At 46.7% G+C, this 26,517-nt stretch overlaps 35 non-coding genes across 35 annotated transcripts; all 35 read left to right on the plus strand.

Moving 5' to 3' along the window:
* The first annotated feature begins 225 nt into the window (after positions 1-225).
* On the plus strand, positions 226-318 carry TRNAI-UAU (transfer RNA isoleucine (anticodon UAU)). The gene is given in 2 exon segments: positions 226-263; positions 283-318. It is a non-coding gene; the product is annotated as a tRNA-Ile (tRNA).
* A 374-nt stretch (positions 319-692) lies between these two features.
* TRNAR-CCU (transfer RNA arginine (anticodon CCU)) lies at positions 693-765 on the plus strand. Its single transcript has one exon. It is a non-coding gene; the product is annotated as a tRNA-Arg (tRNA).
* Positions 766-1,756: 991 nt separating this feature from the next.
* On the plus strand, positions 1,757-1,850 carry TRNAI-UAU (transfer RNA isoleucine (anticodon UAU)). Its single transcript has 2 exons — positions 1,757-1,794; positions 1,815-1,850. It is a non-coding gene; the product is annotated as a tRNA-Ile (tRNA).
* Positions 1,851-2,227: 377 nt separating this feature from the next.
* On the plus strand, positions 2,228-2,300 carry TRNAR-CCU (transfer RNA arginine (anticodon CCU)). The gene has a single exon. It is a non-coding gene; the product is annotated as a tRNA-Arg (tRNA).
* A 991-nt stretch (positions 2,301-3,291) lies between these two features.
* On the plus strand, positions 3,292-3,384 carry TRNAI-UAU (transfer RNA isoleucine (anticodon UAU)). Its single transcript is given in 2 exon segments — positions 3,292-3,329; positions 3,349-3,384. It is a non-coding gene; the product is annotated as a tRNA-Ile (tRNA).
* Positions 3,385-3,758: 374 nt separating this feature from the next.
* Positions 3,759-3,831, plus strand: TRNAR-CCU (transfer RNA arginine (anticodon CCU)). Its single transcript has one exon. It is a non-coding gene; the product is annotated as a tRNA-Arg (tRNA).
* Positions 3,832-4,822: 991 nt separating this feature from the next.
* Positions 4,823-4,915, plus strand: TRNAI-UAU (transfer RNA isoleucine (anticodon UAU)). The gene is given in 2 exon segments: positions 4,823-4,860; positions 4,880-4,915. It is a non-coding gene; the product is annotated as a tRNA-Ile (tRNA).
* Positions 4,916-5,287: 372 nt separating this feature from the next.
* TRNAR-CCU (transfer RNA arginine (anticodon CCU)) lies at positions 5,288-5,360 on the plus strand. Its single transcript has one exon. It is a non-coding gene; the product is annotated as a tRNA-Arg (tRNA).
* A 991-nt stretch (positions 5,361-6,351) lies between these two features.
* On the plus strand, positions 6,352-6,444 carry TRNAI-UAU (transfer RNA isoleucine (anticodon UAU)). Its single transcript is given in 2 exon segments — positions 6,352-6,389; positions 6,409-6,444. It is a non-coding gene; the product is annotated as a tRNA-Ile (tRNA).
* Positions 6,445-6,818: 374 nt separating this feature from the next.
* Positions 6,819-6,891, plus strand: TRNAR-CCU (transfer RNA arginine (anticodon CCU)). Its single transcript has one exon. It is a non-coding gene; the product is annotated as a tRNA-Arg (tRNA).
* A 991-nt stretch (positions 6,892-7,882) lies between these two features.
* On the plus strand, positions 7,883-7,976 carry TRNAI-UAU (transfer RNA isoleucine (anticodon UAU)). Its single transcript has 2 exons — positions 7,883-7,920; positions 7,941-7,976. It is a non-coding gene; the product is annotated as a tRNA-Ile (tRNA).
* Positions 7,977-8,350: 374 nt separating this feature from the next.
* TRNAR-CCU (transfer RNA arginine (anticodon CCU)) lies at positions 8,351-8,423 on the plus strand. The gene has a single exon. It is a non-coding gene; the product is annotated as a tRNA-Arg (tRNA).
* Positions 8,424-9,415: 992 nt separating this feature from the next.
* Positions 9,416-9,508, plus strand: TRNAI-UAU (transfer RNA isoleucine (anticodon UAU)). The gene is given in 2 exon segments: positions 9,416-9,453; positions 9,473-9,508. It is a non-coding gene; the product is annotated as a tRNA-Ile (tRNA).
* Positions 9,509-9,885: 377 nt separating this feature from the next.
* TRNAR-CCU (transfer RNA arginine (anticodon CCU)) lies at positions 9,886-9,958 on the plus strand. The gene has a single exon. It is a non-coding gene; the product is annotated as a tRNA-Arg (tRNA).
* A 989-nt stretch (positions 9,959-10,947) lies between these two features.
* On the plus strand, positions 10,948-11,040 carry TRNAI-UAU (transfer RNA isoleucine (anticodon UAU)). Its single transcript is given in 2 exon segments — positions 10,948-10,985; positions 11,005-11,040. It is a non-coding gene; the product is annotated as a tRNA-Ile (tRNA).
* A 374-nt stretch (positions 11,041-11,414) lies between these two features.
* On the plus strand, positions 11,415-11,487 carry TRNAR-CCU (transfer RNA arginine (anticodon CCU)). The gene has a single exon. It is a non-coding gene; the product is annotated as a tRNA-Arg (tRNA).
* Positions 11,488-12,478: 991 nt separating this feature from the next.
* On the plus strand, positions 12,479-12,571 carry TRNAI-UAU (transfer RNA isoleucine (anticodon UAU)). Its single transcript is given in 2 exon segments — positions 12,479-12,516; positions 12,536-12,571. It is a non-coding gene; the product is annotated as a tRNA-Ile (tRNA).
* Positions 12,572-12,945: 374 nt separating this feature from the next.
* TRNAR-CCU (transfer RNA arginine (anticodon CCU)) lies at positions 12,946-13,018 on the plus strand. Its single transcript has one exon. It is a non-coding gene; the product is annotated as a tRNA-Arg (tRNA).
* A 991-nt stretch (positions 13,019-14,009) lies between these two features.
* Positions 14,010-14,102, plus strand: TRNAI-UAU (transfer RNA isoleucine (anticodon UAU)). Its single transcript is given in 2 exon segments — positions 14,010-14,047; positions 14,067-14,102. It is a non-coding gene; the product is annotated as a tRNA-Ile (tRNA).
* A 377-nt stretch (positions 14,103-14,479) lies between these two features.
* TRNAR-CCU (transfer RNA arginine (anticodon CCU)) lies at positions 14,480-14,552 on the plus strand. The gene has a single exon. It is a non-coding gene; the product is annotated as a tRNA-Arg (tRNA).
* A 989-nt stretch (positions 14,553-15,541) lies between these two features.
* On the plus strand, positions 15,542-15,634 carry TRNAI-UAU (transfer RNA isoleucine (anticodon UAU)). The gene is given in 2 exon segments: positions 15,542-15,579; positions 15,599-15,634. It is a non-coding gene; the product is annotated as a tRNA-Ile (tRNA).
* Positions 15,635-16,008: 374 nt separating this feature from the next.
* On the plus strand, positions 16,009-16,081 carry TRNAR-CCU (transfer RNA arginine (anticodon CCU)). The gene has a single exon. It is a non-coding gene; the product is annotated as a tRNA-Arg (tRNA).
* Positions 16,082-17,072: 991 nt separating this feature from the next.
* Positions 17,073-17,165, plus strand: TRNAI-UAU (transfer RNA isoleucine (anticodon UAU)). Its single transcript is given in 2 exon segments — positions 17,073-17,110; positions 17,130-17,165. It is a non-coding gene; the product is annotated as a tRNA-Ile (tRNA).
* Positions 17,166-17,539: 374 nt separating this feature from the next.
* TRNAR-CCU (transfer RNA arginine (anticodon CCU)) lies at positions 17,540-17,612 on the plus strand. Its single transcript has one exon. It is a non-coding gene; the product is annotated as a tRNA-Arg (tRNA).
* Positions 17,613-18,603: 991 nt separating this feature from the next.
* TRNAI-UAU (transfer RNA isoleucine (anticodon UAU)) lies at positions 18,604-18,696 on the plus strand. Its single transcript is given in 2 exon segments — positions 18,604-18,641; positions 18,661-18,696. It is a non-coding gene; the product is annotated as a tRNA-Ile (tRNA).
* Positions 18,697-19,070: 374 nt separating this feature from the next.
* On the plus strand, positions 19,071-19,143 carry TRNAR-CCU (transfer RNA arginine (anticodon CCU)). The gene has a single exon. It is a non-coding gene; the product is annotated as a tRNA-Arg (tRNA).
* Positions 19,144-20,134: 991 nt separating this feature from the next.
* TRNAI-UAU (transfer RNA isoleucine (anticodon UAU)) lies at positions 20,135-20,227 on the plus strand. The gene is given in 2 exon segments: positions 20,135-20,172; positions 20,192-20,227. It is a non-coding gene; the product is annotated as a tRNA-Ile (tRNA).
* A 374-nt stretch (positions 20,228-20,601) lies between these two features.
* On the plus strand, positions 20,602-20,674 carry TRNAR-CCU (transfer RNA arginine (anticodon CCU)). Its single transcript has one exon. It is a non-coding gene; the product is annotated as a tRNA-Arg (tRNA).
* Positions 20,675-21,665: 991 nt separating this feature from the next.
* TRNAI-UAU (transfer RNA isoleucine (anticodon UAU)) lies at positions 21,666-21,758 on the plus strand. The gene is given in 2 exon segments: positions 21,666-21,703; positions 21,723-21,758. It is a non-coding gene; the product is annotated as a tRNA-Ile (tRNA).
* Positions 21,759-22,132: 374 nt separating this feature from the next.
* TRNAR-CCU (transfer RNA arginine (anticodon CCU)) lies at positions 22,133-22,205 on the plus strand. The gene has a single exon. It is a non-coding gene; the product is annotated as a tRNA-Arg (tRNA).
* Positions 22,206-23,196: 991 nt separating this feature from the next.
* TRNAI-UAU (transfer RNA isoleucine (anticodon UAU)) lies at positions 23,197-23,289 on the plus strand. The gene is given in 2 exon segments: positions 23,197-23,234; positions 23,254-23,289. It is a non-coding gene; the product is annotated as a tRNA-Ile (tRNA).
* A 374-nt stretch (positions 23,290-23,663) lies between these two features.
* On the plus strand, positions 23,664-23,736 carry TRNAR-CCU (transfer RNA arginine (anticodon CCU)). The gene has a single exon. It is a non-coding gene; the product is annotated as a tRNA-Arg (tRNA).
* Positions 23,737-24,727: 991 nt separating this feature from the next.
* Positions 24,728-24,820, plus strand: TRNAI-UAU (transfer RNA isoleucine (anticodon UAU)). The gene is given in 2 exon segments: positions 24,728-24,765; positions 24,785-24,820. It is a non-coding gene; the product is annotated as a tRNA-Ile (tRNA).
* Positions 24,821-25,194: 374 nt separating this feature from the next.
* Positions 25,195-25,267, plus strand: TRNAR-CCU (transfer RNA arginine (anticodon CCU)). Its single transcript has one exon. It is a non-coding gene; the product is annotated as a tRNA-Arg (tRNA).
* Positions 25,268-26,258: 991 nt separating this feature from the next.
* On the plus strand, positions 26,259-26,351 carry TRNAI-UAU (transfer RNA isoleucine (anticodon UAU)). Its single transcript is given in 2 exon segments — positions 26,259-26,296; positions 26,316-26,351. It is a non-coding gene; the product is annotated as a tRNA-Ile (tRNA).
* The last annotated feature ends 166 nt before the right edge of the window (positions 26,352-26,517 follow it).

The raw sequence follows: 26,517 nt of genomic DNA on the forward strand, positions 1-26,517 counted from the left end.
AAGCTATCTATTTCTGTGGGTCTGGGTTGATATGCTGGATTCTGGAGACAAACTTCCTTCAACATGAAACCTGCCAGCACCTTGGATCGTACGACTTCATATATCAGTAAGAGTGAAGTAAAACGACTTGGAGTAGATTCAGAGCATCTTTACTGTCAGCTATCTTAACGGTGATCGTTTGGGAAATATCATGCAAACAAAGCAAGCCCGCAGCACCTCACGTAAGCTCCAGTGGCGCAATCGGTCAGCGCGCGGTACTTATAAAGCAGTAACTGTCGAGCAATGCCGAGGTTGTCAGTTCGAGCCTCACCTGGAGCATCCTTTCTTGCTTCCCTCATCTGTTTTTTTAGAACAGCAGCGAGGCAGCACAGTCTCTCAAGGCGCCTCATCCTCATCTATCAACACCACGGAATCACAAATCAGGCAAACTTGTGTGGTTTGGAAGAGTCCTGGCCCTCCATTAAGCTTTTCTTCTTCTTCTTCACCATTAACAATATCCTGTGACTGTGTCATCCAAAGGAGGCAAGAAAGGCACCCCTGGCTCTTCTTGAAAGAACGCAAGCACGCCAATAAGAAAGCTTTAGATTTGGAACGCAAAAGGTACAAGTCCCATCTGGATAATGCATTTGGATGGCTGGTGCATGTCTGCTTTCTTTGAAAAATAGAATCATAAGGCTTGTGCCCTGCATCCAGCCCCAGTGGCCTAATGGATAAGGCACTGGCCTCCTAAGCCAGGGATTGTGGGTTCGAGTCCCATCTGGGGTGTTTGTCAGCCTAAGCTTTACAAGCATACCCTGGACGTGTTTTAGGTCCAAATTAAAAGTTCTCAAGCCTCCTCTTCCCGGGGTGATTGTCTCGCTTGCTTCTGAAGCGGATCGTGCCAAACCTGACCGCGTACTAACATGAAAAGGCAATTTCTATGTCCCAAGAAGAGCAATTCAGTGTAACGCTATCTTCTTTGAATGCAGAGAACGCCCTATGCTTTTGAAAAAGACAGCACCTTGCTTTATTCTTCCTTTATATCCCATTGCCTAGACAAACACGGGGTACGGAATCGGAGATATCCATCTGCCTCCAATTGTGAATTTTTTTTACAAACAGAATTTCTTTACAATGCAATCCTATGTTGTTGGGATAGGGCACACGCATGGATTGCTAAAAATACAGGCTAACTCCATAGCGCTATAAGGAACCATTCCAATGTCACCCACATTGCATTTTTAAAAAAGGAGTCTGTAACCAAGCCCAGCATAGCAAACCAGCCCCGCAGAGAGATAGGTTAGGGTCACCTGAATCCAACGGTGTTTCCCCCTTCCGAATGGGTGCCTCCTTTCCTGAGTGCTCTCTCTTTCTGTCAATACTCAAATGAGCTCTTTGGAGCAACGAGGGTGTTGCCATTGCTCCAAACAGGTAAGCGGCAACGCCCTCGTTGCTCCAAATAGCTCGTTTGCATGTTGACAAAGGCAGCGATATCTCGGCAACGGAGGCACCCATTCACAAGGGGAAAACACACTTTAATTCAGGTGACCCTAAGCTATCTATTTCTGTGGGTCTGGGTTGATATGCTGGATTCTGGAGACAAACTTCCTTCAACATGAAACCTGCCAGCACCTTGGATCGTACGACTTCATATATCAGTAAGAGTGAAGTAAAACGACTTGGAGTAGATTCAGAGCATCTTTACTGTCAGCGATCTTAACGGTGATCGTTTGGGAAATATCATGCAAAAAAAGCAAGCCCGCAGCACCTCACGTAAGCTCCAGTGGCGCAATCGGTCAGCGCGCGGTACTTATAACAGCAGTAACTGTCGAGCAATGCCGAGGTTGTGAGTTCGAGCCTCACCTGGAGCATCCTTTCTTGCTTCCCTCATCTGTTTTTTTAGAACAGCAGCGAGGCAGCACAGTCTCTCAAGGCGCCTCCTCCTCATCTATCAACACCACGGAATCACAAATCAGGCAAACTTGTGTGCTTTGGAAGAGTCCTGGCCCTCCATTAAGCTTTTCTTCTTCTTCTTCTTCACCATTAACAATATCCTGTGACTGTGTCATCCAAAGGAGGCAAGAAAGGCACCCCTGGCTCTTCTTAAAAGAACGCAACTACGCCAATAAGAAAGCTTTAGATTTGGAACGCAAAAGGTACAAGTCCCATCTGGATAATGCATTTGGATGGCTGGTGCATGTCTGCTTTCTTTGAAAAATAGAATCATAAGGCTTGTGCCCTGCATCCAGCCCCAGTGGCCTAATGGATAAGGCACTGGCCTCCTAAGCCAGGGATTGTGGGTTCGAGTCCCATCTGGGGTGTTTGTCAGCCTAAGCTTTACAAGCGTACCCTGGACGTGTTTTAGGTCCAAATTAAAAGTTCTCAAGCCTCCTCTTCCCGGGGTGACTGTCTCGCTTGCTTCTGAAGCGGATCGTGCCAAACCTGGCCGCGTACTAACATGAAAAGGCAATTTCTATGTCCCAAGAAGAGCAATTCAGTGTAACGCTATCTTCTTTGAATGCAGAGAACGCCCTATGCTTTTGAAAAAGACAGCACCTTGCTTTATTCTTCCTTTATATCCCATTCCCTAGACAAACACGGGGTACGGAATCGGAGATATCCATCTGCCTCCAATTGTGAATTTTTTTTACAAACAGAATTTCTTTACAATGCAATCCTATGTTGTTGGGATAGGGCACACGCATGGATTGCTAAAAATACAGGCTAACTCCACAGCGCTATAAGGAACCATTCCAATGTCACCCACATTGCATTTTTAAAAAAGGAGTCTGTAACCAAGCCCAGCATAGCAAACCAGCCCCGCAGAGAGATAGGTTAGGGTCACCTGAATCCAACGGTGTTTCCCCCTTCCGAATGGGTGCCTCCTTTCCTGAGTGCTCTCTCTTTCTGTCAATACTCAAATGAGCTCTTTGGAGCAACGAGGGTGTTGCCATTGCTCCAAAGAGGTAAGCGGCAACGCCCTCATTGCTCCAAATAGCTCGTTTGCATGTTGACAAAGGCAGCGATATCTCGGCAACGGAGGCACCCATTCACAAGGGGAAAACACACTTTAATTCAGGTGACCCTAAGCTATCTATTTCTGTGGGTCTGGGTTGATATGCTGGATTCTGGAGACAAACTTCCTTCAACATGAAACCTGCCAGCACCTTGGATCGTACGACTTCATATATCAGTAAGAGTGAAGTAAAACGACTTGGAGTAGATTCAGAGCATCTTTACTGTCAGCGATCTTAACGGTGATCGTTTGGGAAATATCATGCAAAAAAAGCAAGCCCGCAGCACCTCACGTAAGCTCCAGTGGCGCAATCGGGCAGCGTGCGGTACTTATAAAGCAGTAACTGTCGAGCAATGCCGAGGTTGTGAGTTCGAGCCTCACCTGGTGCATCCTTTCTTGCTTCCCTCATCTGTTTTTTTAGAACAGCAGCGAGGCAGCACAGTCTCTCAAGGCGCCTCCTCCTCATCTATCAACACCACGGAATCACAAAACAGGCAAACTTGTGTGCTTTGGAAGAGTCCTGGCCCTCCATTAAGCTTTTCTTCTTCTTCTTCACCATTAACAATATCCTGTGACTGTGTCATCCAAAGGAGGCAAGAAAGGCACCCCTGGCTCTTCTTGAAAGAACGCAAGTACGCCAATAAGAAAGCTTTAGATTTGGAACGCAAAAGGTACAAGTCCCATCTGGATAATGCATTTGGATGGCTGGTGCATGTCTGCTTTCTTTGAAAAATAGAATCATAAGGCTTGTGTCCTGCATCCAGCCCCAGTGGCCTAATGGATAAGGCACTGGCCTCCTAAGCCAGGGATTGTGGGTTCGAGTCCCATCTGGGGTGTTTGTCAGCCTAAGCTTTACAAGCGTACCCTGGACGTGTTTTAGGTCCAAATTAAAAGTTCTCAAGCCTCCTCTTCCCGGGGTGATTGTCTCGCTTGCTTCTGAAGCGGATCGTGCCAAACCTGGCCGCGTACTAACATGAAAAGGCAATTTCTATGTCCCAAGAAGAGCAATTCAGTGTAACGCTATCTTCTTTGAATGCAGAGAACGCCCTATGCTTTTGAAAAAGACAGCACCTTGCTTTATTCTTCCTTTATATCCCATTGCCTAGACAAACACGGGGTACGGAATCGGAGATATCCATCTGCCTCCAATTGTGAATTTTTTTTACAAACAGAATTTCTTTACAATGCAATCCTATGTTGTTGGGATAGGGCACACGCATGGATTGCTAAAAATACAGGCTAACTCCACAGCGCTATAAGGAACCATTCCAATGTCACCCACATTGCATTTTTAAAAAAGGAGTCTGTAACCAAGCCCAGCATAGCAAACCAGCCCCGCAGAGAGATAGGTTAGGGTCACCTGAATCCAACGGTGTTTCCCCCTACCGAATCGGTGCTTCCTTTCCTGAGTGCTCTCTCTTTCTGTCAATACTCAAATGAGCTCTTTGGAGCAACGAGGGTGTTGCCATTGCTCCAAAGAGGTAAGCGGCAACGCCCTCGTTGCTCCAAATAGCTCGTTTGCATGTTGACAAAGGCAGCGATATCTCGGCAACGGAGGCACCCATTCACAAGGAGAAAACACACTTTAATTCAGGTGACCCTAAGCTATCTATTTCTGTGGGTCTGGGTTGATATGCTGGATTCTGGAGACAAACTTCCTTCAACATGAAACCTGCCAGCACCTTGGATCGTACGACTTCATATATCAGTAAGAGTGAAGTAAAACGACTTGGAGTAGATTCAGAGCATCTTTACTGTCAGCGATCTTAATGGTGATCGTTTGGGAAATATCATGCAAACAAAGCAAGCCCGCAGCACCTCACGTAAGCTCCAGTGGCGCAATCGGTCAGCGCGCGGTACTTATAAAGCAGTAACTGTCGAGCAATGCCGAGGTTGTGAGTTCGAGCCTCACCTGGAGCATCCCTTCTTGCTTCCCTCATCTGTTTTTTTAGAACAGCAGCGAGGCAGCACAGTCTCAAGGCGCCTCATCCTCATCTATCAACACCACGGAATCACAAATCAGGCAAACTTGTGTGGTTTGGAAGAGTCCTGGCCCTCCATTAAGCTTTTCTTCTTCTTCTTCACCATTAACAATATCCTATGACTGTGTCATCCAAAGGAGGCAAGAAAGGCACCCCTGGCTCATCTTGAAAGAACGCAAGCACGCCAATAAGAAAGCTTTAGATTTGGAACGCAAAAGGTACAAGTCCCATCTGGATAATGCATTTGGATGGCTGGTGCATGTCTGCTTTCTTTGAAAAATAGAATCATAAGGCTTGTGCCCTGCATCCAGCCCCAGTGGCCTAATGGATAAGGCACTGGCCTCCTAAGCCAGGGATTGTGGGTTCGAGTCCCATCTGGGGTGTTTGTCAGCCTAAGCTTTACAAGCGTACCCTGGACGTGTTTTAGGTCCAAATTAAAAGTTCTCAAGCCTCCTCTTCCCGGGGTGATTGTCTCGCTTGCTTCTGAAGCGGATCGTGCCAAACCTGGCCGCGTACTAACATGAAAAGGCAATTTCTATGTCCCAAGAAGAGCAATTCAGTGTAACGCTATCTTCTTTGAATGCAGAGAACGCCCTATGCTTTTGAAAAAGACAGCACCTTGCTTTATTCTTCCATTATATCCCATTGCCTAGACAAACACGGGGTACGGAATCGGAGATATCCATCTGCCTCCAATTGTGAATTTTTTTTACAAACAGAATTTCTTTACAATGCAATCCTATGTTGTTGGGATAGGGCACACGCATGGATTGCTAAAAATACAGGCTAACTCCACAGCGCTATAAGGAACCATTCCAATGTCACCCACATTGCATTTTTAAAAAAGGAGTCTGTAACCAAGCCCAGCATAGCAAACCAGCCCCGCAGAGAGATAGGTTAGGGTCACCTGAATCCAACGGTGTTTCCCCCTTCCGAATGGGTGCCTCCTTTCCTGAGTGCTCTCTCTTTCTGTCAATACTCAAATGAGCTCTTTGGAGCAACGAGGGTGTTGCCATTGCTCCAAAGAGGTAAGCGGCAACGCCCTCGTTGCTCCAAATAGCTCGTTTGCATGTTGACAAAGGCAGCGATATCTCGGCAACGGAGGCACCCATTCACAAGGAGAAAACACACTTTAATTCAGGTGACCCTAAGCTATCTATTTCTGTGGGTCTGGGTTGATATGCTGGATTCTGGAGACAAACTTCCTTCAACATGAAACCTGCCAGCACCTTGGATCGTACGACTTCATATATCAGTAAGAGTGAAGTAAAACGACTTGGAGTAGATTCAGAGCATCTTTACTGTCAGCGATCTTAACGGTGATCATTTGGGAAATATCATGCAAACAAAGCAAGCCCGCAGCACCTCACGTAAGCTCCAGTGGCGCAATCGGTCAGCGCGCGGTACTTATAAAGCAGTAACTGTCGAGCAATGCCGAGGTTGTGAGTTCGAGCCTCACCTGGAGCATCCTTTCTTGCTTCCCTCATCTGTTTTTTTAGAACAGCAGCGAGGCAGCACAGTCTCTCAAGGCGCCTCATCCTCATCTATCAACACCACGGAATCACAAATCAGGCAAACTTGTGTGGTTTGGAAGAGTCCTGGCCCTCCATTAAGCTTTTCTTTTTCTTCTTCACCATTAACAATATCCTGTGACTGTGTCATCCAAAGGAGGCAAGAAAGGCACCCCTGGCTCTTCTTGAAAGAACGCAAGCACGCCAATAAGAAAGCTTTAGATTTGGAACGCAAAAGGTACAAGTCCCATCTGGATAATGCATTTGGATGGCTGGTGCATGTCTGCTTTCTTTGAAAAATAGAATCATAAGGCTTGTGTCCTGCATCCAGCCCCAGTGGCCTAATGGATAAGGCACTGGCCTCCTAAGCCAGGGATTGTGGGTTCGAGTCCCATCTGGGGTGTTTGTCAGCCTAAGCTTTACAAGCGTACCCTGGATGTGTTTTAGGTCCAAATTAAAAGTTCTCAAGCCTCCTCTTCCCGGGGTGATTGTCTCGCTTGCTTCTGAAGCGGATCGTGCCAAACCTGACCGCGTACTAACATGAAAAGGCAATTTCTATGTCCCAAGAAGAGCAATTCAGTGTAACGCTATCTTCTTTGAATGCAGAGAACGCCCTATGCTTTTGAAAAAGACAGCACCTTGCTTTATTCTTCCTTTATATCCCATTGCCTAGACAAACACGGGGTACGGAATCGGAGATATCCATCTGCCTCCAATTGTGAATTTTTTTTACAAACAGAATTTCTTTACAATGCAATCCTATGTTGTTGGGATAGGGCACACGCATGGATTGCTAAAAATACAGGCTAACTCCACAGCGCTATAAGGAACCATTCCAATGTCACCCACATTGCATTTCTAAAAAAGGAGTCTGTAACCAAGCCCAGCATAGCAAACCAGCCCCGCAGAGAGATAGGTTAGGGTCACCTGAATCCAACGGTGTTTCCCCCTTCCGAATGGGTGCCTCCTTTCCTGAGTGCTCTCTCTTTCTGTCAATACTCAAATGAGCTCTTTGGAGCAACGAGGGTGTTGCCATTGCTCCAAACAGGTAAGCGGCAACGCCCTCGTTGCTCCAAATAGCTCGTTTGCATGTTGACAAAGGCAGCGATATCTCGGCAACGGAGGCACCCATTCACAAGGGGAAAACACACTTTAATTCAGGTGACCCTAAGCTATCTATTTCTGTGGGTCTGGGTTGATATGCTGGATTCTGGAGACAAACTTCCTTCAACATGAAACCTGCCAGCACCTTGGATCGTACGACTTCATATATCAGTAAGAGTGAAGTAAAACGACTTGGAGTAGATTCAGAGCATCTTTACTGTCAGCGATCTTAACGGTGATCGTTTGGGAAATATCATGCAAAAAAAGCAAGCCCGCAGCACCTCACGTAAGCTCCAGTGGCGCAATTGGTCAGCGCGCGGTACTTATAACAGCAGTAACTGTCGAGCAATGCCGAGGTTGTGAGTTCGAGCCTCACCTGGAGCATCCTTTCTTGCTTCCCTCATCTGTTTTTTTAGAACAGCAGCGAGGCAGCACAGTCTCTCAAGGCGCCTCCTCCTCATCTATCAACACCACGGAATCACAAATCAGGCAAACTTGTGTGCTTTGGAAGAGTCCTGGCCCTCCATTAAGCTTTTCTTCTTCTTCTTCACCATTAACAATATCCTGTGACTGTGTCATCCAAAGGAGGCAAGAAAGGCACCCCTGGCTCTTCTTGAAAGAACGCAAGTACGCCAATAAGAAAGCTTTAGATTTGGAACGCAAAAGGTACAAGTCCCATCTGGATAATGCATTTGGATGGCTGGTGCATGTCTGCTTTCTTTGAAAAATAGAATCATAAGGCTTGTGCCCTGCATCCAGCCCCAGTGGCCTAATGGATAAGGCACTGGCCTCCTAAGCCAGGGATTGTGGGTTCGAGTCCCATCTGGGGTGTTTGTCAGCCTAAGCTTTACAAGCGTACCCTGGACGTGTTTTTAGGTCCAAATTAAAAGTTCTCAAGCCTCCTCTTCCCGGGGTGATTGTCTCGCTTGCTTCTGAAGCGGATCGTGCCAAACCTGGCCGCGTACTAACATGAAAAGGCAATTTCTATGTCCCAAGAAGAGCAATTCAGTGTAACGCTATCTTCTTTGAATGCAGAGAACGCCCTATGCTTTTGAAAAAGACAGCACCTTGCTTTATTCTTCCTTTATATCCCATTGCCTAGACAAACACGGGGTACGGAATCGGAGATATCCATCTGCCTCCAATTGTGAATTTTTTTTACAAACAGAATTTCTTTACAATGCAATCCTATGTTGTTGGGATAGGGCACACGCATGGATTGCTAAAAATACAGGCTAACTCCACAGCGCTATAAGGAACCATTCCAATGTCACCCACATTGCATTTTTAAAAAAGGAGTCTGTAACCAAGCCCAGCATAGCAAACCAGCCCCGCAGAGAGATAGGTTAGGGTCACCTGAATCCAACGGTGTTTCCCCCTTTCGAATGGGTGCCTCCTTTCCTGAGTGCTCTCTCTTTCTGTCAATACTCAAATGAGCTCTTTGGAGCAACGAGGGTGTTGCCATTGCTCCAAAGAGGTAAGCGGCAACGCCCTCGTTGCTCCAAATAGCTCGTTTGCATGTTGACAAAGGCAGCGATATCTCGGCAACGGAGGCACCCATTCACAAGGGGAAAACACACTTTAATTCAGGTGACCCTAAGCTATCTATTTCTGTGGGTCTGGGTTGATATGCTGGATTCTGGAGACAAACTTCCTTCAACATGAAACCTGCCAGCACCTTGGATCGTACGACTTCATATATCAGTAAGAGTGAAGTAAAACGACTTGGAGTAGATTCAGAGCATCTTTACTGTCAGCGATCTTAACGGTGATCGTTTGGGAAATATCATGCAAAAAAAGCAAGCCCGCAGCACCTCACGTAAGCTCCAGTGGCGCAATCGGTCAGCGCGCGGTACTTATAAAGCAGTAACTGTCGAGCAATGCCGAGGTTGTGAGTTCGAGCCTCACCTGGAGCATCCTTTCTTGCTTCCCTCATCTGGTTTTTTAGAACAGCAGCGAGGCAGCACAGTCTCTCAAGGCGCCTCCTCCTCATCTATCAACACCACGGAATCACAAATCAGGCAAACTTGTGTGCTTTGGAAGAGTCCTGGCCCTCCATTAAGCTTTTCTTCTTCTTCTTCTTCACCATTAACAATATCCTGTGACTGTGTCATCCAAAGGAGGCAAGAAAGGCACCCCTGGCTCTTCTTGAAAGAACGCAAGTACGCCAATAAGAAAGCTTTAGATTTGGAACGCAAAAGGTACAAGTCCCATCTGGATAATGCATTTGGATGGCTGGTGCATGTCTGCTTTCTTTGAAAAATAGAATCATAAGGCTTGTGCCCTGCATCCAGCCCCAGTGGCCTAATGGATAAGGCACTGGCCTCCTAAGCCAGGGATTGTGGGTTCGAGTCCCATCTGGGGTGTTTGTCAGCCTAAGCTTTACAAGCGTAGCCTGGACGTGTTTTAGGTCCAAATTAAAAGTTCTCAAGCCTCCTCTTCCCGGGGTGAGTGTCTCGCTTGCTTCTGAAGCGGATCGTGCCAAACCTGACCGCGTACTAACATGAAAAGGCAATTTCTATGTCCCAAGAAGAGCAATTCAGTGTAACGCTATCTTCTTTGAATGCAGAGAACGCCCTATGCTTTTGAAAAAGACAGCACCTTGCTTTATTCTTCCTTTATATCCCATTGCCTAGACAAACACGGGGTACGGAATCGGAGATATCCATCTGCCTCCAATTGTGAATTTTTTTTACAAACAGAATTTCTTTACAATGCAATCCTATGTTGTTGGGATAGGGCACACGCATGGATTGCTAAAAATACAGGCTAACTCCACAGCGCTATAAGGAACCATTCCAATGTCACCCACATTGCATTTTTAAAAAAGGAGTCTGTAACCAAGCCCAGTATAGCAAACCAGCCCCGCAGAGAGATAGGTTAGGGTCACCTGAATCCAACAGTGTTTCCCCCTTCCGAATGGGTGCCTCCTTTCCTGAGTGCTCTCTCTTTCTGTCAATACTCAAATGAGCTCTTTGGAGCAACGAGGGTGTTGCCATTGCTCCAAAGAGGTAAGCGGCAACGCCCTCGTTGCTCCAAATAGCTCGTTTGCATGTTGACAAAGGCAGCAATATCTCGGCAACGGAGGCACCCATTCACAAGGAGAAAACACACTTTAATTCAGGTGACCCTAAGCTATATTTCTGTGGGTCTGGGTTGATATGCTGGATTCTGGAGACAAACTTCCTTCAACATGAAACCTGCCAGCACCTTGGATCGTACGACTTCATATATCAGTAAGAGTGAAGTAAAACGACTTGGAGTAGATTCAGAGCATCTTTACTGTCAGCGATCTTAACGGTGATCGTTTGGGAAATATCATGCAAACAAAGCAAGCCCGCAGCACCTCACGTAAGCTCCAGTGGCGCAATCGGTCAGCGCGCGGTACTTATAAAGCAGTAACTGTCGAGCAATGCCGAGGTTGTGAGTTCGAGCCTCACCTGGAGCATCCTTTCTTGCTTCCCTCATCTGTTTTTGTAGAACAGCAGCGAGGCAGCACAGTCTCTCAAGGCGCCTCATCCTCATCTATCAACACCACGGAATCACAAATCAGGCAAACTTGTGTGGTTTGGAAGAGTCCTGGCCCTCCATTAAGCTTTTCTTCTTCTTCTTCACCATTAACAATATCCTGTGACTGTGTCATCCAAAGGAGGCAAGAAAGGCACCCCTGGCTCTTCTTGAAAGAACGCAAGCACGCCAATAAGAAAGCTTTAGATTTGGAACGCAAAAGGTACAAGTCCCATCTGGATAATGCATTTGGATGGCTGGTGCATGTCTGCTTTCTTTGAAAAATAGAATCATAAGGCTTGTGCCCTGCATCCAGCCCCAGTGGCCTAATGGATAAGGCACTGGCCTCCTAAGCCAGGGATTGTGGGTTCGAGTCCCATCTGGGGTGTTTGTCAGCCTAAGCTTTACAAGCGTACCCTGGACGTATTTTAGGTCCAAATTAAAAGTTCTCAAGCCTCCTCTTCCCGGGGTGATTGTCTCGCTTGCTTCTGAAGCGGATCGTGCCAAACCTGACTGCGTACTAACATGAAAAGGCAATTTCTATGTCCCAAGAAGAGCAATTCAGTGTAACGCTATCTTCTTTGAATGCAGAGAACGCCCTATGCTTTTGAAAAAGACAGCACCTTGCTTTATTCTTCCTTTATATCCCATTGCCTAGACAAACACGGGGTACGGAATCGGAGATATCCATCTGCCTCCAATTGTGAATTTTTTTTACAAACAGAATTTCTTTACAATGCAATCCTATGTTGTTGGGATAGGGCACACGCATGGATTGCTAAAAATACAGGCTAACTCCACAGCGCTATAAGGAACCATTCCAATGTCACCCACATTGCATTTCTAAAAAAGGAGTCTGTAACCAAGCCCAGCATAGCAAACCAGCCCCGCAGAGAGATAGGTTAGGGTCACCTGAATCCAACGGTGTTTCCCCCTTCCGAATGGGTGCCTCCTTTCCTGAGTGCTCTCTCTTTCTGTCAATACTCAAATGAGCTCTTTGGAGCAACGAGGGTGTTGCCATTGCTCCAAACAGGTAAGCGGCAACACCCTCGTTGCTCCAAATAGCTCGTTTGCATGTTGACAAAGGCAGCGATATCTCGGCAACGGAGGCACCCATTCACAAGGGGAAAACACACTTTAATTCAGGTGACCCTAAGCTATCTATTTCTGTGGGTCTGGGTTGATATACTGGATTCTGGAGACAAACTTCCTTCAACATGAAACCTGCCAGCACCTTGGATCGTACGACTTCATATATCAGTAAGAGTGAAGTAAAACGACTTGGAGTAGATTCAGAGCATCTTTACTGTCAGCGATCTTAATGGTGATCGTTTGGGAAATATCATGCAAAAAAAGCAAGCCCGCAGCACCTCACGTAAGCTCCAGTGGCGCAATCGGTCAGCGCGCGGTACTTATAAAGCAGTAACTGTCGAGCAATGCCGAGGTTGTGAGTTCGAGCCTCATCTGGAGCATCCTTTCTTGCTTCCCTCATCTGTTTTTTTAGAACAGCAGCGAGGCAGCACAGTCTCTCAAGGCGCCTCCTCCTCATCTATCAACACCACGGAATCACAAATCAGGCAAACTTGTGTGGTTTGGAAGAGTCCTGGCCCTCCATTAAGCTTTTCTTCTTCTTCTTCACCATTAACAATATCCTGTGACTGTGTCATCCAAAGGAGGCAAGAAAGGCACCCCTGGCTCTTCTTGAAAGAACGCAAGTACGCCAATAAGAAAGCTTTAGATTTGGAACGCAAAAGGTACAAGTCCCATCTGGATAATGCATTTGGATGGCTGGTGCATGTCTGCTTTCTTTGAAAAATAGAATCATAAGGCTTGTGCCCTGCATCCAGCCCCAGTGGCCTAATGGATAAGGCACTGGCCTCCTAAGCCAGGGATTGTGGGTTCGAGTCCCATCTGGGGTGTTTGTCAGCCTAAGCTTTACAAGCGCACCCTGGACGTGTTTTAGGTCCAAATTAAAAGTTCTCAAGCCTCCTCTTCCCGGGGTGATTGTCTCGCTTGCTTCTGAAGCGGATCGTGCCAAACCTGGCCGCGTACTAACATGAAAAGGCAATTTCTATGTCCCAAGAAGAGCAATTCAGTGTAACGCTATCTTCTTTGAATGCAGAGAACGCCCTATGCTTTTGAAAAAGACAGCACCTTGCTTTATTCTTCCTTTATATCCCATTGCCTAGACAAACACGGGGTACGGAATCGGAGATATCCATCTGCCTCCAATTGTGAATTTTTTTTACAAACAGAATTTCTTTACAATGCAATCCTATGTTGTTGGGATAGGGCACACGCATGGATTGCTAAAAATACAGGCTAACTCCACAGCGCTATAAGGAACCATTCCAATGTCACCCACATTGCATTTTTAAAAAAGGAGTCTGTAACCAAGCCCAGCATAGCAAACCAGCCCCGCAGAGAGATAGGTTAGGGTCACCTGAATCCAACGGTGTTTCCCCCTTTCGAATGGGTGCCTCCTTTCCTGAGTGCTCTCTCTTTCTGTCAATACTCAAATGAGCTCTTTGGAGCAACGAGGGTGTTGCCATTGCTCCAAAGAGGTAAGCGGCAACGCCCTCGTTGCTCCAAATAGCTCGTTTGCATGTTGACAAAGGCAGCGATATCTCGGCAACGGAGGCACCCATTCACAAGGGGAAAACACACTTTAATTCAGGTGACCCTAAGCTATCTATTTCTGTGGGTCTGGGTTGATATGCTGGATTCTGGAGACAAACTTCCTTCAACATGAAACCTGCCAGCACCTTGGATCGTACGACTTCATATATCAGTAAGAGTGAAGTAAAACGACTTGGAGTAGATTCAGAGCATCTTTACTGTCAGCGATCTTAACGGTGATCGTTTGGGAAATATCATGCAAAAAAAGCAAGCCCGCAGCACCTCACGTAAGCTCCAGTGGCGCAATCGGTCAGCGCGCGGTACTTATAAAGCAGTAACTGTCGAGCAATGCCGAGGTTGTGAGTTCGAGCCTCACCTGGAGCATCCTTTCTTGCTTCCCTCATCTGGTTTTTAAGAACAGCAGCGAGGCAGCACAGTCTCTCAAGGCGCCTCCTCCTCATCTATCAACACCACGGAATCACAAATCAGGCAAACTTGTGTGCTTTGGAAGAGTCCTGGCCCTCCATTAAGCTTTTCTTCTTCTTCTTCTTCACCATTAACAATATCCTGTGACTGTGTCATCCAAAGGAGGCAAGAAAGGCACCCCTGGCTCTTCTTGAAAGAACGCAAGTACGCCAATAAGAAAGCTTTAGATTTGGAACGCAAAAGGTACAAGTCCCATCTGGATAATGCATTTGGATGGCTGGTGCATGTCTGCTTTCTTTGAAAAATAGAATCATAAGGCTTGTGCCCTGCATCCAGCCCCAGTGGCCTAATGGATAAGGCACTGGCCTCCTAAGCCAGGGATTGTGGGTTCGAGTCCCATCTGGGGTGTTTGTCAGCCTAAGCTTTACAAGCGTAGCCTGGACGTGTTTTAGGTCCAAATTAAAAGTTCTCAAGCCTCCTCTTCCCGGGGTGAGTGTCTCGCTTGCTTCTGAAGCGGATCGTGCCAAACCTGGCCGCGTACTAACATGAAAAGGCAATTTCTATGTCCCAAGAAGAGCAATTCAGTGTAACGCTATCTTCTTTGAATGCAGAGAACGCCCTATGCTTTTGAAAAAGACAGCACCTTGCTTTATTCTTCCTTTATATCCCATTGCCTAGACAAACACGGGGTACGGAATCGGAGATATCCATCTGCCTCCAATTGTGAATTTTTTTTACAAACAGAATTTCTTTACAATGCAATCCTATGTTGTTGGGATAGGGCACACGCATGGATTGCTAAAAATACAGGCTAACTCCACAGCGCTATAAGGAACCATTCCAATGTCACCCACATTGCATTTTTAAAAAAGGAGTCTGTAACCAAGCCCAGTATAGCAAACCAGCCCCGCAGAGAGATAGGTTAGGGTCACCTGAATCCAACAGTGTTTCCCCCTTCCGAATGGGTGCCTCCTTTCCTGAGTGCTCTCTCTTTCTGTCAATACTCAAATGAGCTCTTTGGAGCAACGAGGGTGTTGCCATTGCTCCAAAGAGGTAAGCGGCAACGCCCTCGTTGCTCCAAATAGCTCGTTTGCAGGTTGACAAAGGCAGCAATATCTCGGCAACGGAGGCACCCATTCACAAGGAGAAAACACACTTTAATTCAGGTGACCCTAAACTATATTTCTGTGGGTCTGGGTTGATATGCTGGATTCTGGAGACAAACTTCCTTCAACATGAAACCTGCCAGCACCTTGGATCGTACGACTTCATATATCAGTAAGAGTGAAGTAAAACGACTTGGAGTAGATTCAGAGCATCTTTACTGTCAGCGATCTTAACGGTGATCGTTTGGGAAATATCATGCAAACAAAGCAAGCCCGCAGCACCTCACGTAAGCTCCAGTGGCGCAATCGGTCAGCGCGCGGTACTTATAAAGCAGTAACTGTCGAGCAATGCCGAGGTTGTGAGTTCGAGCCTCACCTGGAGCATCCTTTCTTGCTTCCCTCATCTGTTTTTTTAGAACAGCAGCGAGGCAGCACAGTCTCTCAAGGCGCCTCATCCTCATCTATCAACACCACGGAATCACAAATCAGGCAAACTTGTGTGGTTTGGAAGAGTCCTGGCCCTCCATTAAGCTTTTCTTCTTCTTCTTCACCATTAACAATATCCTGTGACTGTGTCATCCAAAGGAGGCAAGAAAGGCACCCCTGGCTCTTCTTGAAAGAACGCAAGCACGCCAATAAGAAAGCTTTAGATTTGGAACGCAAAAGGTACAAGTCCCATCTGGATAATGCATTTGGATGGCTGGTGCATGTCTGCTTTCTTTGAAAAATAGAATCATAAGGCTTGTGCCCTGCATCCAGCCCCAGTGGCCTAATGGATAAGGCACTGGCCTCCTAAGCCAGGGATTGTGGGTTCGAGTCCCATCTGGGGTGTTTGTCAGCCTAAGCTTTACAATCGTACCCTGGACGTATTTTAGGTCCAAATTAAAAGTTCTCAAGCCTCCTCTTCCCGGGGTGATTGTCTCGCTTGCTTCTGAAGCGGATCGTGCCAAACCTGACCGCGTACTAACATGAAAAGGCAATTTCTATGTCCCAAGAAGAGCAATTCAGTGTAACGCTATCTTCTTTGAATGCAGAGAACGCCCTATGCTTTTGAAAAAGACAGCACCTTGCTTTATTCTTCCTTTATATCCCATTGCCTAGACAAACACGGGGTACGGAATCGGAGATATCCATCTGCCTCCAATTGTGAATTTTTTTTACAAACAGAATTTCTTTACAATGCAATCCTATGTTGTTGGGATAGGGCACACGCATGGATTGCTAAAAATACAGGCTAACTCCACAGCGCTATAAGGAACCATTCCAATGTCACCCACATTGCATTTCTAAAAAAGGAGTCTGTAACCAAGCCCAGCATAGCAAACCAGCCCCGCAGAGAGATAGGTTAGGGTCACCTGAATCCAACGGTGTTTCCCCCTTCCGAATGGGTTCCTCCTTTCCTGAGTGCTCTCTCTTTCTGTCAATACTCAAATGAGCTCTTTGGAGCAACGAGGGTGTTGCCATTGCTCCAAACAGGTAAGCGGCAACACCCTCGTTGCTCCAAATAGCTCGTTTGCATGTTGACAAAGGCAGCGATATCTCGGCAACGGAGGCACCCATTCACAAGGGGAAAACACACTTTAATTCAGGTGACCCTAAGCTATCTATTTCTGTGGGTCTGGGTTGATATACTGGATTCTGGAGACAAACTTCCTTCAACATGAAACCTGCCAGCACCTTGGATCGTACGACTTCATATATCAGTAAGAGTGAAGTAAAACGACTTGGAGTAGATTCAGAGCATCTTTACTGTCAGCGATCTTAATGGTGATCGTTTGGGAAATATCATGCAAAAAAAGCAAGCCCGCAGCACCTCACGTAAGCTCCAGTGGCGCAATCGGTCAGCGCGCGGTACTTATAAAGCAGTAACTGTCGAGCAATGCCGAGGTTGTGAGTTCGAGCCTCATCTGGAGCATCCTTTCTTGCTTCCCTCATCTGTTTTTTTAGAACAGCAGCGAGGCAGCACAGTCTCTCAAGGCGCCTCCTCCTCATCTATCAACACCACGGAATCACAAATCAGGCAAACTTGTGTGGTTTGGAAGAGTCCTGGCCCTCTATTAAGCTTTTCTTCTTCTTCTTCACCATTAACAATATCCTGTGACTGTGTCATCCAAAGGAGGCAAGAAAGGCACCCCTGGCTCTTCTTGAAAGAACGCAAGTACGCCAATAAGAAAGCTTTAGATTTGGAACGCAAAAGGTACAAGTCCCATCTGGATAATGCATTTGGATGGCTGGTGCATGTCTGCTTTCTTTGAAAAATAGAATCATAAGGCTTGTGCCCTGCATCCAGCCCCAGTGGCCTAATGGATAAGGCACTGGCCTCCTAAGCCAGGGATTGTGGGTTCGAGTCCCATCTGGGGTGTTTGTCAGCCTAAGCTTTACAAGCGCACCCTGGACGTGTTTTAGGTCCAAATTAAAAGTTCTCAAGCCTCCTCTTCCCGGGGTGATTGTCTCGCTTGCTTCTGAAGCGGATCGTGCCAAACCTGGCCGCGTACTAACATGAAAAGGCAATTTCTATGTCCCAAGAAGAGCAATTCAGTGTAACGCTATCTTCTTTGAATGCAGAGAACGCCCTATGCTTTTGAAAAAGACAGCACCTTGCTTTATTCTTCCTTTATATCCCATTGCCTAGACAAACACGGGGTACGGAATCGGAGATATCCATCTGCCTCCAATTGTGAATTTTTTTTACAAACAGAATTTCTTTACAATGCAATCCTATGTTGTTGGGATAGGGCACACGCATGGATTGCTAAAAATACAGGCTAACTCCACAGCGCTATAAGGAACCATTCCAATGTCACCCACATTGCATTTTTAAAAAAGGAGTCTGTAACCAAGCCCAGCATAGCAAACCAGCCCCGCAGAGAGATAGGTTAGGGTCACCTGAATCCAACGGTGTTTCCCCCTTCCGAATGGGTGCCTCCTTCCCTGAGTGCTCTCTCTTTCTGTCAATACTCAAATGAGCTCTTTGGAGCAACGAGGGTGTTGCCATTGCTCCAAAGAGGTAAGCGGCAACGCCCTCGTTGCTCCAAATAGCTCGTTTGCATGTTGACAAAGGCAGCGATATCTCGGCAACGGAGGCACCCATTCACAAGGAGAAAACACACTTTAATTCAGGTGACCCTAAGCTATCTATTTCTGTGGGTCTGGGTTGATATGCTGGATTCTGGAGACAAACTTCCTTCAACATGAAACCTGCCAGCACCTTGGATCGTACGACTTCATATATCAGTAAGAGTGAAGTAAAACGACTTGGAGTAGATTCAGAGCATCTTTACTGTCAGCGATCTTAACGGTGATCGTTTGGGAAATATCATGCAAACAAAGCAAGCCCGCAGCACCTCACGTAAGCTCCAGTGGCGCAATCGGTCAGTGCGCGGTACTTATAAAGCAGTAACTGTCGAGCAATGCCGAGGTTGTGAGTTCGAGCCTCACCTGGAGCATCCTTTCTTGCTTCCCTCATCTGTTTTTTTAGAACAGCAGCGAGGCAGCACAGTCTCTCAAGGCGCCTCATCCTCATCTATCAACACCACGGAATCACAAATCAGGCAAACTTGTGTGGTTTGGAAGAGTCCTGGCCCTCCATTAAGCTTTTCTTCTTCTTCTTCACCATTAACAATATCCTGTGACTGTGTCATCCAAAGGAGGCAAGAAAGGCACCCCTGGCTCTTCTTGAAAGAACGCAAGCACGCCAATAAGAAAGCTTTAGATTTGGAACGCAAAAGGTACAAGTCCCATCTGGATAATGCATTTGGATGGCTGGTGCATGTCTGCTTTCTTTGAAAAATAGAATCATAAGGCTTGTGCCCTGCATCCAGCCCCAGTGGCCTAATGGATAAGGCACTGGCCTCCTAAGCCAGGGATTGTGGGTTCGAGTCCCATCTGGGGTGTTTGTCAGCCTAAGCTTTACAAGCGTACCCTGGACGTGTTGTAGGTCCAAATTAAAAGTTCTCAAGCCTCCTCTTCCCGGGGTGATTGTCTCGCTTGCTTCTGAAGCGGATCGTGCCAAACCTGACCGCGTACTAACATGAAAAGGCAATTTCTATGTCCCAAGAAGAGCAATTCAGTGTAACGCTATCTTCTTTGAATGCAGAGAACGCCCTATGCTTTTGAAAAAGACAGCACCTTGCTTTATTCTTCCTTTATATCCCATTGCCTAGACAAACACGGGGTACGGAATCGGAGATATCCATCTGCCTCCAATTGTGAATTTTTTTTACAAACAGAATTTCTTTACAATGCAATCCTATGTTGTTGGGATAGGGCACACGCATGGATTGCTAAAAATACAGGCTAACTCCACAGCGCTACAAGGAACCATTCCAATGTCACCCACATTGCATTTCTAAAAAAGGAGTCTGTAACCAAGCCCAGCATAGCAAACCAGCCCCGCAGAGAGATAGGTTAGGGTCACCTGAATCCAACGGTGTTTACCCCTTCCGAATGGGTGCCTCCTTTCCTGAGTGCTCTCTCTTTCTGTCAATACTCAAATGAGCTCTTTGGAGCAACGAGGGTGTTGCCATTGCTCCAAACAGGTAAGCGGCAACACCCTCGTTGCTCCAAATAGCTCGTTTGCATGTTGACAAAGGCAGCGATATCTCGGCAACGGAGGCACCCATTCACAAGGGGAAAACACACTTTAATTCAGGTGACCCTAAGCTATCTATTTCTGTGGGTCTGGGTTGATATACTGGATTCTGGAGACAAACTTCCTTCAACATGAAACCTGCCAGCACCTTGGATCGTACGACTTCATATATCAGTAAGAGTGAAGTAAAACGACTTGGAGTAGATTCAGAGCATCTTTACTGTCAGCGATCTTAATGGTGATCGTTTGGGAAATATCATGCAAAAAAAGCAAGCCCGCAGCACCTCACGTAAGCTCCAGTGGCGCAATCGGTCAGCGCGCGGTACTTATAAAGCAGTAACTGTCGAGCAATGCCGAGGTTGTGAGTTCGAGCCTCATCTGGAGCATCCTTTCTTGCTTCCCTCATCTGTTTTTTTAGAACAGCAGCGAGGCAGCACAGTCTCTCAAGGCGCCTCCTCCTCATCTATCAACACCACGGAATCACAAATCAGGCAAACTTGTGTGCTTTGGAAGAGTCCTGGCCCTCCATTAAGCTTTTCTTCTTCTTCTTCACCATTAACAATATCCTGTGACTGTGTCATCCAAAGGAGGCAAGAAAGGCACCCCTGGCTCTTCTTGAAAGAACGCAAGTACGCCAATAAGAAAGCTTTAGATTTGGAACGCAAAAGGTACAAGTCCCATCTGGATAATGCATTTGGATGGCTGGTGCATGTCTGCTTTCTTTGAAAAATAGAATCATAAGGCTTGTGCCCTGCATCCAGCCCCAGTGGCCTAATGGATAAGGCACTGGCCTCCTAAGCCAGGGATTGTGGGTTCGAGTCCCATCTGGGGTGTTTGTCAGCCTAAGCTTTACAAGCGTACCCTGGACGTGTTTTAGGTCCAAATTAAAAGTTCTCAAGCCTCCTCTTCCCGGGGTGATTGTCTCGCTTGCTTCTGAAGCGGATCGTGCCAAACCTGGCCGCGTACTAACATGAAAAGGCAATTTCTATGTCCCAAGAAGAGCAATTCAGTGTAACGCTATCTTCTTTGAATGCAGAGAACGCCCTATGCTTTTGAAAAAGACAGCACCTTGCTTTATTCTTCCTTTACATCCCATTGCCTAGACAAACACGGGGTACGGAATCGGAGATATCCATCTGCCTCCAACTGTGAATTTTTTTTACAAACAGAATTTCTTTACAATGCAATCCTATGTTGTTGGGATAGGGCACACGCATGGATTGCTAAAAATACAGGCTAACTCCACAGCGCTATAAGGAACCATTCCAATGTCACCCACATTGCATTTTTAAAAAAGGAGTCTGTAACCAAGCCCAGCATAGCAAACCAGCCCCGCAGAGAGATAGGTTAGGGTCACCTGAATCCAACGGTGTTTCCCCCTTCCGAATGGGTGCCTCCTTTCCTGAGTGCTCTCTCTTTCTGTCAATACTCAAATGAGCTCTTTGGAGCAACGAGGGTGTTGCCATTGCTCCAAAGAGGTAAGCGGCAACGCCCTCGTTGCTCCAAATAGCTCGTTTGCATGTTGACAAAGGCAGCGATATCTCGGCAACGGAGGCACCCATTCACAAGGAGAAAACACACTTTAATTCAGGTGACCCTAAGCTATCTATTTCTGTGGGTCTGGGTTGATATGCTGGATTCTGGAGACAAACTTCCTTCAACATGAAACCTGCCAGCACCTTGGATCGTACGACTTCATATATCAGTAAGAGTGAAGTAAAACGACTTGGAGTAGATTCAGAGCATCTTTACTGTCAGCGATCTTAACGGTGATCGTTTGGGAAATATCATGCAAACAAAGCAAGCCCGCAGCACCTCACGTAAGCTCCAGTGGCGCAGTCGGTCAGCGCGCGGTACTTATAAAGCAGTAACTGTCGAGCAATGCCGAGGTTGTGAGTTCGAGCCTCACCTGGAGCATCCTTTCTTGCTTCCCTCATCTGTTTTTTTAGAACAGCAGCGAGGCAGCACAGTCTCTCAAGGCGCCTCATCCTCATCTATCAACACCACGGAATCACAAATCAGGCAAACTTGTGTGGTTTGGAAGAGTCCTGGCCCTCCATTAAGCTTTTCTTCTTCTTCTTCACCATTAACAATATCCTGTGACTGTGTCATCCAAAGGAGGCAAGAAAGGCACCCCTGGCTCTTCTTGAAAGAACGCAAGCACGCCAATAAGAAAGCTTTAGATTTGGAACGCAAAAGGTACAAGTCCCATCTGGATAATGCATTTGGATGGCTGGTGCATGTCTGCTTTCTTTGAAAAATAGAATCATAAGGCTTGTGCCCTGCATCCAGCCCCAGTGGCCTAATGGATAAGGCACTGGCCTCCTAAGCCAGGGATTGTGGGTTCGAGTCCCATCTGGGGTGTTTGTCAGCCTAAGCTTTACAAGCGTACCCTGGACGTGTTTTAGGTCCAAATTAAAAGTTCTCAAGCCTCCTCTTCCCGGGGTGATTGTCTCGCTTGCTTCTGAAGCGGATCGTGCCAAACCTGACCGCGTACTAACATGAAAAGGCAATTTCTATGTCCCAAGAAGAGCAATTCAGTGTAACGCTATCTTCTTTGAATGCAGAGAACGCCCTATGCTTTTGAAAAAGACAGCACCTTGCTTTATTCTTCCTTTATATCCCATTGCCTAGACAAACACGGGGTACGGAATCGGAGATATCCATCTGCCTCCAATTGTGAATTTTTTTTACAAACAGAATTTCTTTACAATGCAATCCTATGTTGTTGGGATAGGGCACACGCATGGATTGCTAAAAATACAGGCTAACTCCACAGCGCTATAAGGAACCATTCCAATGTCACCCACATTGCATTTCTAAAAAAGGAGTCTGTAACCAAGCCCAGCATAGCAAACCAGCCCCGCAGAGAGATAGGTTAGGGTCACCTGAATCCAACGGTGTTTCCCCCTTCCGAATGGGTGCCTCCTTTCCTGAGTGCTCTCTCTTTCTGTCAATACTCAAATGAGCTCTTTGGAGCAACGAGGGTGTTGCCATTGCTCCAAACAGGTAAGCGGCAACACCCTCGTTGCTCCAAATAGCTCGTTTGCATGTTGACAAAGGCAGCGATATCTCGGCAACGGAGGCACCCATTCACAAGGGGAAAACACACTTTAATTCAGGTGACCCTAAGCTATCTATTTCTGTGGGTCTGGGTTGATATACTGGATTCTCGAGACAAACTTCCTTCAACATGAAACCTGCCAGCACCTTGGATCGTACGACTTCATATATCAGTAAGAGTGAAGTAAAACGACTTGGAGTAGATTCAGAGCATCTTTACTGTCAGCGATCTTAATGGTGATCGTTTGGGAAATATCATGCAAAAAAAGCAAGCCCGCAGCACCTCACGTAAGCTCCAGTAGCGCAATCGGTCAGCGCGCGGTACTTATAAAGCAGTAACTGTCGAGCAATGCCGAGGTTGTGAGTTCGAGCCTCATCTGGAGCATCCTTTCTTGCTTCCCTCATCTGTTTTTTTAGAACAGCAGCGAGGCAGCACAGTCTCTCAAGGCGCCTCCTCCTCATCTATCAACACCACGGAATCACAAATCAGGCAAACTTGTGTGCTTTGGAAAAGTCCTGGCCCTCCATTAAGCTTTTCTTCTTCTTCTTCACCATTAACAATATCCTGTGACTGTGTCATCCAAAGGAGGCAAGAAAGGCACCCCTGGCTCTTCTTGAAAGAACGCAAGTACGCCAATAAGAAAGCTTTAGATTTGGAACGCAAAAGGTACAAGTCCCATCTGGATAATGCATTTGGATGGCTGGTGCATGTCTGCTTTCTTTGAAAAATAGAATCATAAGGCTTGTGCCCTGCATCCAGCCCCAGTGGCCTAATGGATAAGGCACTGGCCTCCTAAGCCAGGGATTGTGGGTTCGAGTCCCATCTGGGGTGTTTGTCAGCCTAAGCTTTACAAGCGTACCCTGGACGTGTTTTAGGTCCAAATTAAAAGTTCTCAAGCCTCCTCTTCCCGGGGTGATTGTCTCGCTTGCTTCTGAAGCGGATCGTGCCAAACCTGGCCGCGTACTAACATGAAAAGGCAATTTCTATGTCCCAAGAAGAGCAATTCAGTGTAACGCTATCTTCTTTGAATGCAGAGAACGCCCTATGCTTTTGAAAAAGACAGCACCTTGCTTTATTCTTCCTTTATATCCCATTGCCTAGACAAACACGGGGTACGGAATCGGAGATATCCATCTGCCTCCAATTGTGAATTTTTTTTACAAACAGAATTTCTTTACAATGCAATCCTATGTTGTTGGGATAGGGCACACGCATGGATTGCTAAAAATACAGGCTAACTCCACAGCGCTATAAGGAACCATTCCAATGTCACCCACATTGCATTTTTAAAAAAGGAGTCTGTAACCAAGCCCAGCATAGCAAACCAGCCCCGCAGAGAGATAGGTTAGGGTCACCTGAATCCAACGGTGTTTCCCCCTTCCGAATGGGTGCCTCCTTTCCTGAGTGCTCTCTCTTTCTGTCAATACTCAAATGAGCTCTTTGGAGCAACGAGGGTGTTGCCATTGCTCCAAAGAGGTAAGCGGCAACGCCCTCGTTGCTCCAAATAGCTCGTTTGCATGTTGACAAAGGCAGCGATATCTCGGCAACGGAGGCACCCATTCACAAGGGGAAAACACACTTTAATTCAGGTGACCCTAAGCTATCCATTTCTGCGTTTCTGGGTTGATATGCTGGATTCTGGAGACAAACTTCCTTCAACATGAAACCTGCCAGCACCTTGGATCGTACGACTTCATATATCAGTAAGAGTGAAGTAAAACGACTTGGAGTAGATTCAGAGCATCTTTACTGTCAGCGATCTTAACGGTGATCGTTTGGGAAATATCATGCAAAAAAAGCAAGACCGCAGCACCTCACGTAAGCTCCAGTGGCGCAGTCGGTCAGCGCGCGGTACTTATAAAACAGTAACTGTCGAGCAATGCCGAGGTTGAGAGTTCGAGCCTCACCTGGAGCATCCTTTCTTGCTTCCCTCATCTGTTTTTTTAGAACAGCAGCGAGGCAGCACAGTCTCTCAAGGCGCCTCATCCTCATCTATCAACACCACGGAATCACAAATCAGGCAAACTTGTGTGGTTTGGAAGAGTCCTGGCCCTCCATTAAGCTTTTCTTCTTCTTCTTCACCATTAACAATATCCTGTGACTGTGTCATCCAAAGGAGGCAAGAAAGGCACCCCTGGCTCTTCTTGAAAGAACGCAAGCACGCCAATAAGAAAGCTTTAGATTTGGAACGCAAAAGGTACAAGTCCCATCTGGATAATGCATTTGGATGGCTGGTGCATGTCTGCTTTCTTTGAAAAATAGAATCATAAGGCTTGTGCCCTGCATCCAGCCCCAGTGGCCTAATGGATAAGGCACTGGCCCCCTAAGCCAGGGATTGTGGGTTCGAGTCCCATCTGGGGTGTTTGTCAGCCTAAGCTTTACAAGCGTACCCTGGACGTGTTTTAGGTCCAAATTAAAAGTTCTCAAGCCTCCTCTTCCCGGGGTGATTGTCTCGCTTGCTTCTGAAGCGGATCGTGCCAAACCTGACCGCATACTAACATGAAAAGGCAATTTCTATGTCCCAAGAAGAGCAATTCAGTGTAACGCTATCTTCTTTGAATGCAGAGAACGCCCTATGCTTTTGAAAAAGACAGCACCTTGCTTTATTCTTCCTTTATATCCCATTGCCTAGACAAACACGGGGTACGGAATCGGAGATATCCATCTGCCTCCAATTGTGAATTTTTTTTACAAACAGAATTTCTTTACAATGCAATCCTATGTTGTTGGGATAGGGCACACGCATGGATTGCTAAAAATACAGGCTAACTCCACAGCGCTATAAGGAACCATTCCAATGTCACCCACATTGCATTTCTAAAAAAGGAGTCTGTAACCAAGCCCAGCATAGCAAACCAGCCCCGCAGAGAGATAGGTTAGGGTCACCTGAATCCAACGGTGTTTCCCCCTTCCGAATGGGTGCCTCCTTTCCTGAGTGCTCTCTCTTTCTGTCAATACTCAAATGAGCTCTTTGGAGCAACGAGGGTGTTGCCATTGCTCCAAAGAGGTAAGCGGCAACGCCCTCGTTGCTCCAAATAGCTCGTTTGCATGTTGACAAAGGCAGCGATATCTCGGCAACGGAGGCACCCATTCACAAGGGGAAAACACACTTTAATTCAGGTGACCCTAAGCTATCTATTTCTGTGGGTCTGGGTTGATATGCTGGATTCTGGAAACAAACTTCCTTCAACATGAAACCTGCCAGCACCTTGGATCGTACGACTTCATATATCAGTAAGAGTGAAGTAAAACGACTTGGAGTAGATTCAGAGCATCTTTACTGTCAGCGATCTTAACGGTGATCGTTTGGGAAATATCATGCAAAAAAAGCAAGCCCGCAGCACCTCACGTAAGCTCCAGTGGCGCAATCGGTCAGCGCGCGGTACTTATAAAGCAGTAACTGTCGAGCAATGTCGAGGTTGTGAGTTCGAGCCTCACCTGGAGCATCCTTTCTTGCTTCCCTCATCTGTTTTTTTAGAACAGCAGCGAGGCAGCACAGTCTCTCAAGGCGCCTCCTCCTCATCTATCAACACCACGGAATCACAAATCAGGCAAACTTGTGTGCTTTGGAAGAGTCCTGGCCCTCCATTAAGCTTTTCTTCTTCTTCTTCA

This window comes from Leptodactylus fuscus, chromosome 5 (genome assembly GCF_031893055.1).
Source record: "Leptodactylus fuscus isolate aLepFus1 chromosome 5, aLepFus1.hap2, whole genome shotgun sequence".
Lineage (NCBI taxonomy): Eukaryota > Metazoa > Chordata > Amphibia > Anura > Leptodactylidae > Leptodactylus > Leptodactylus fuscus.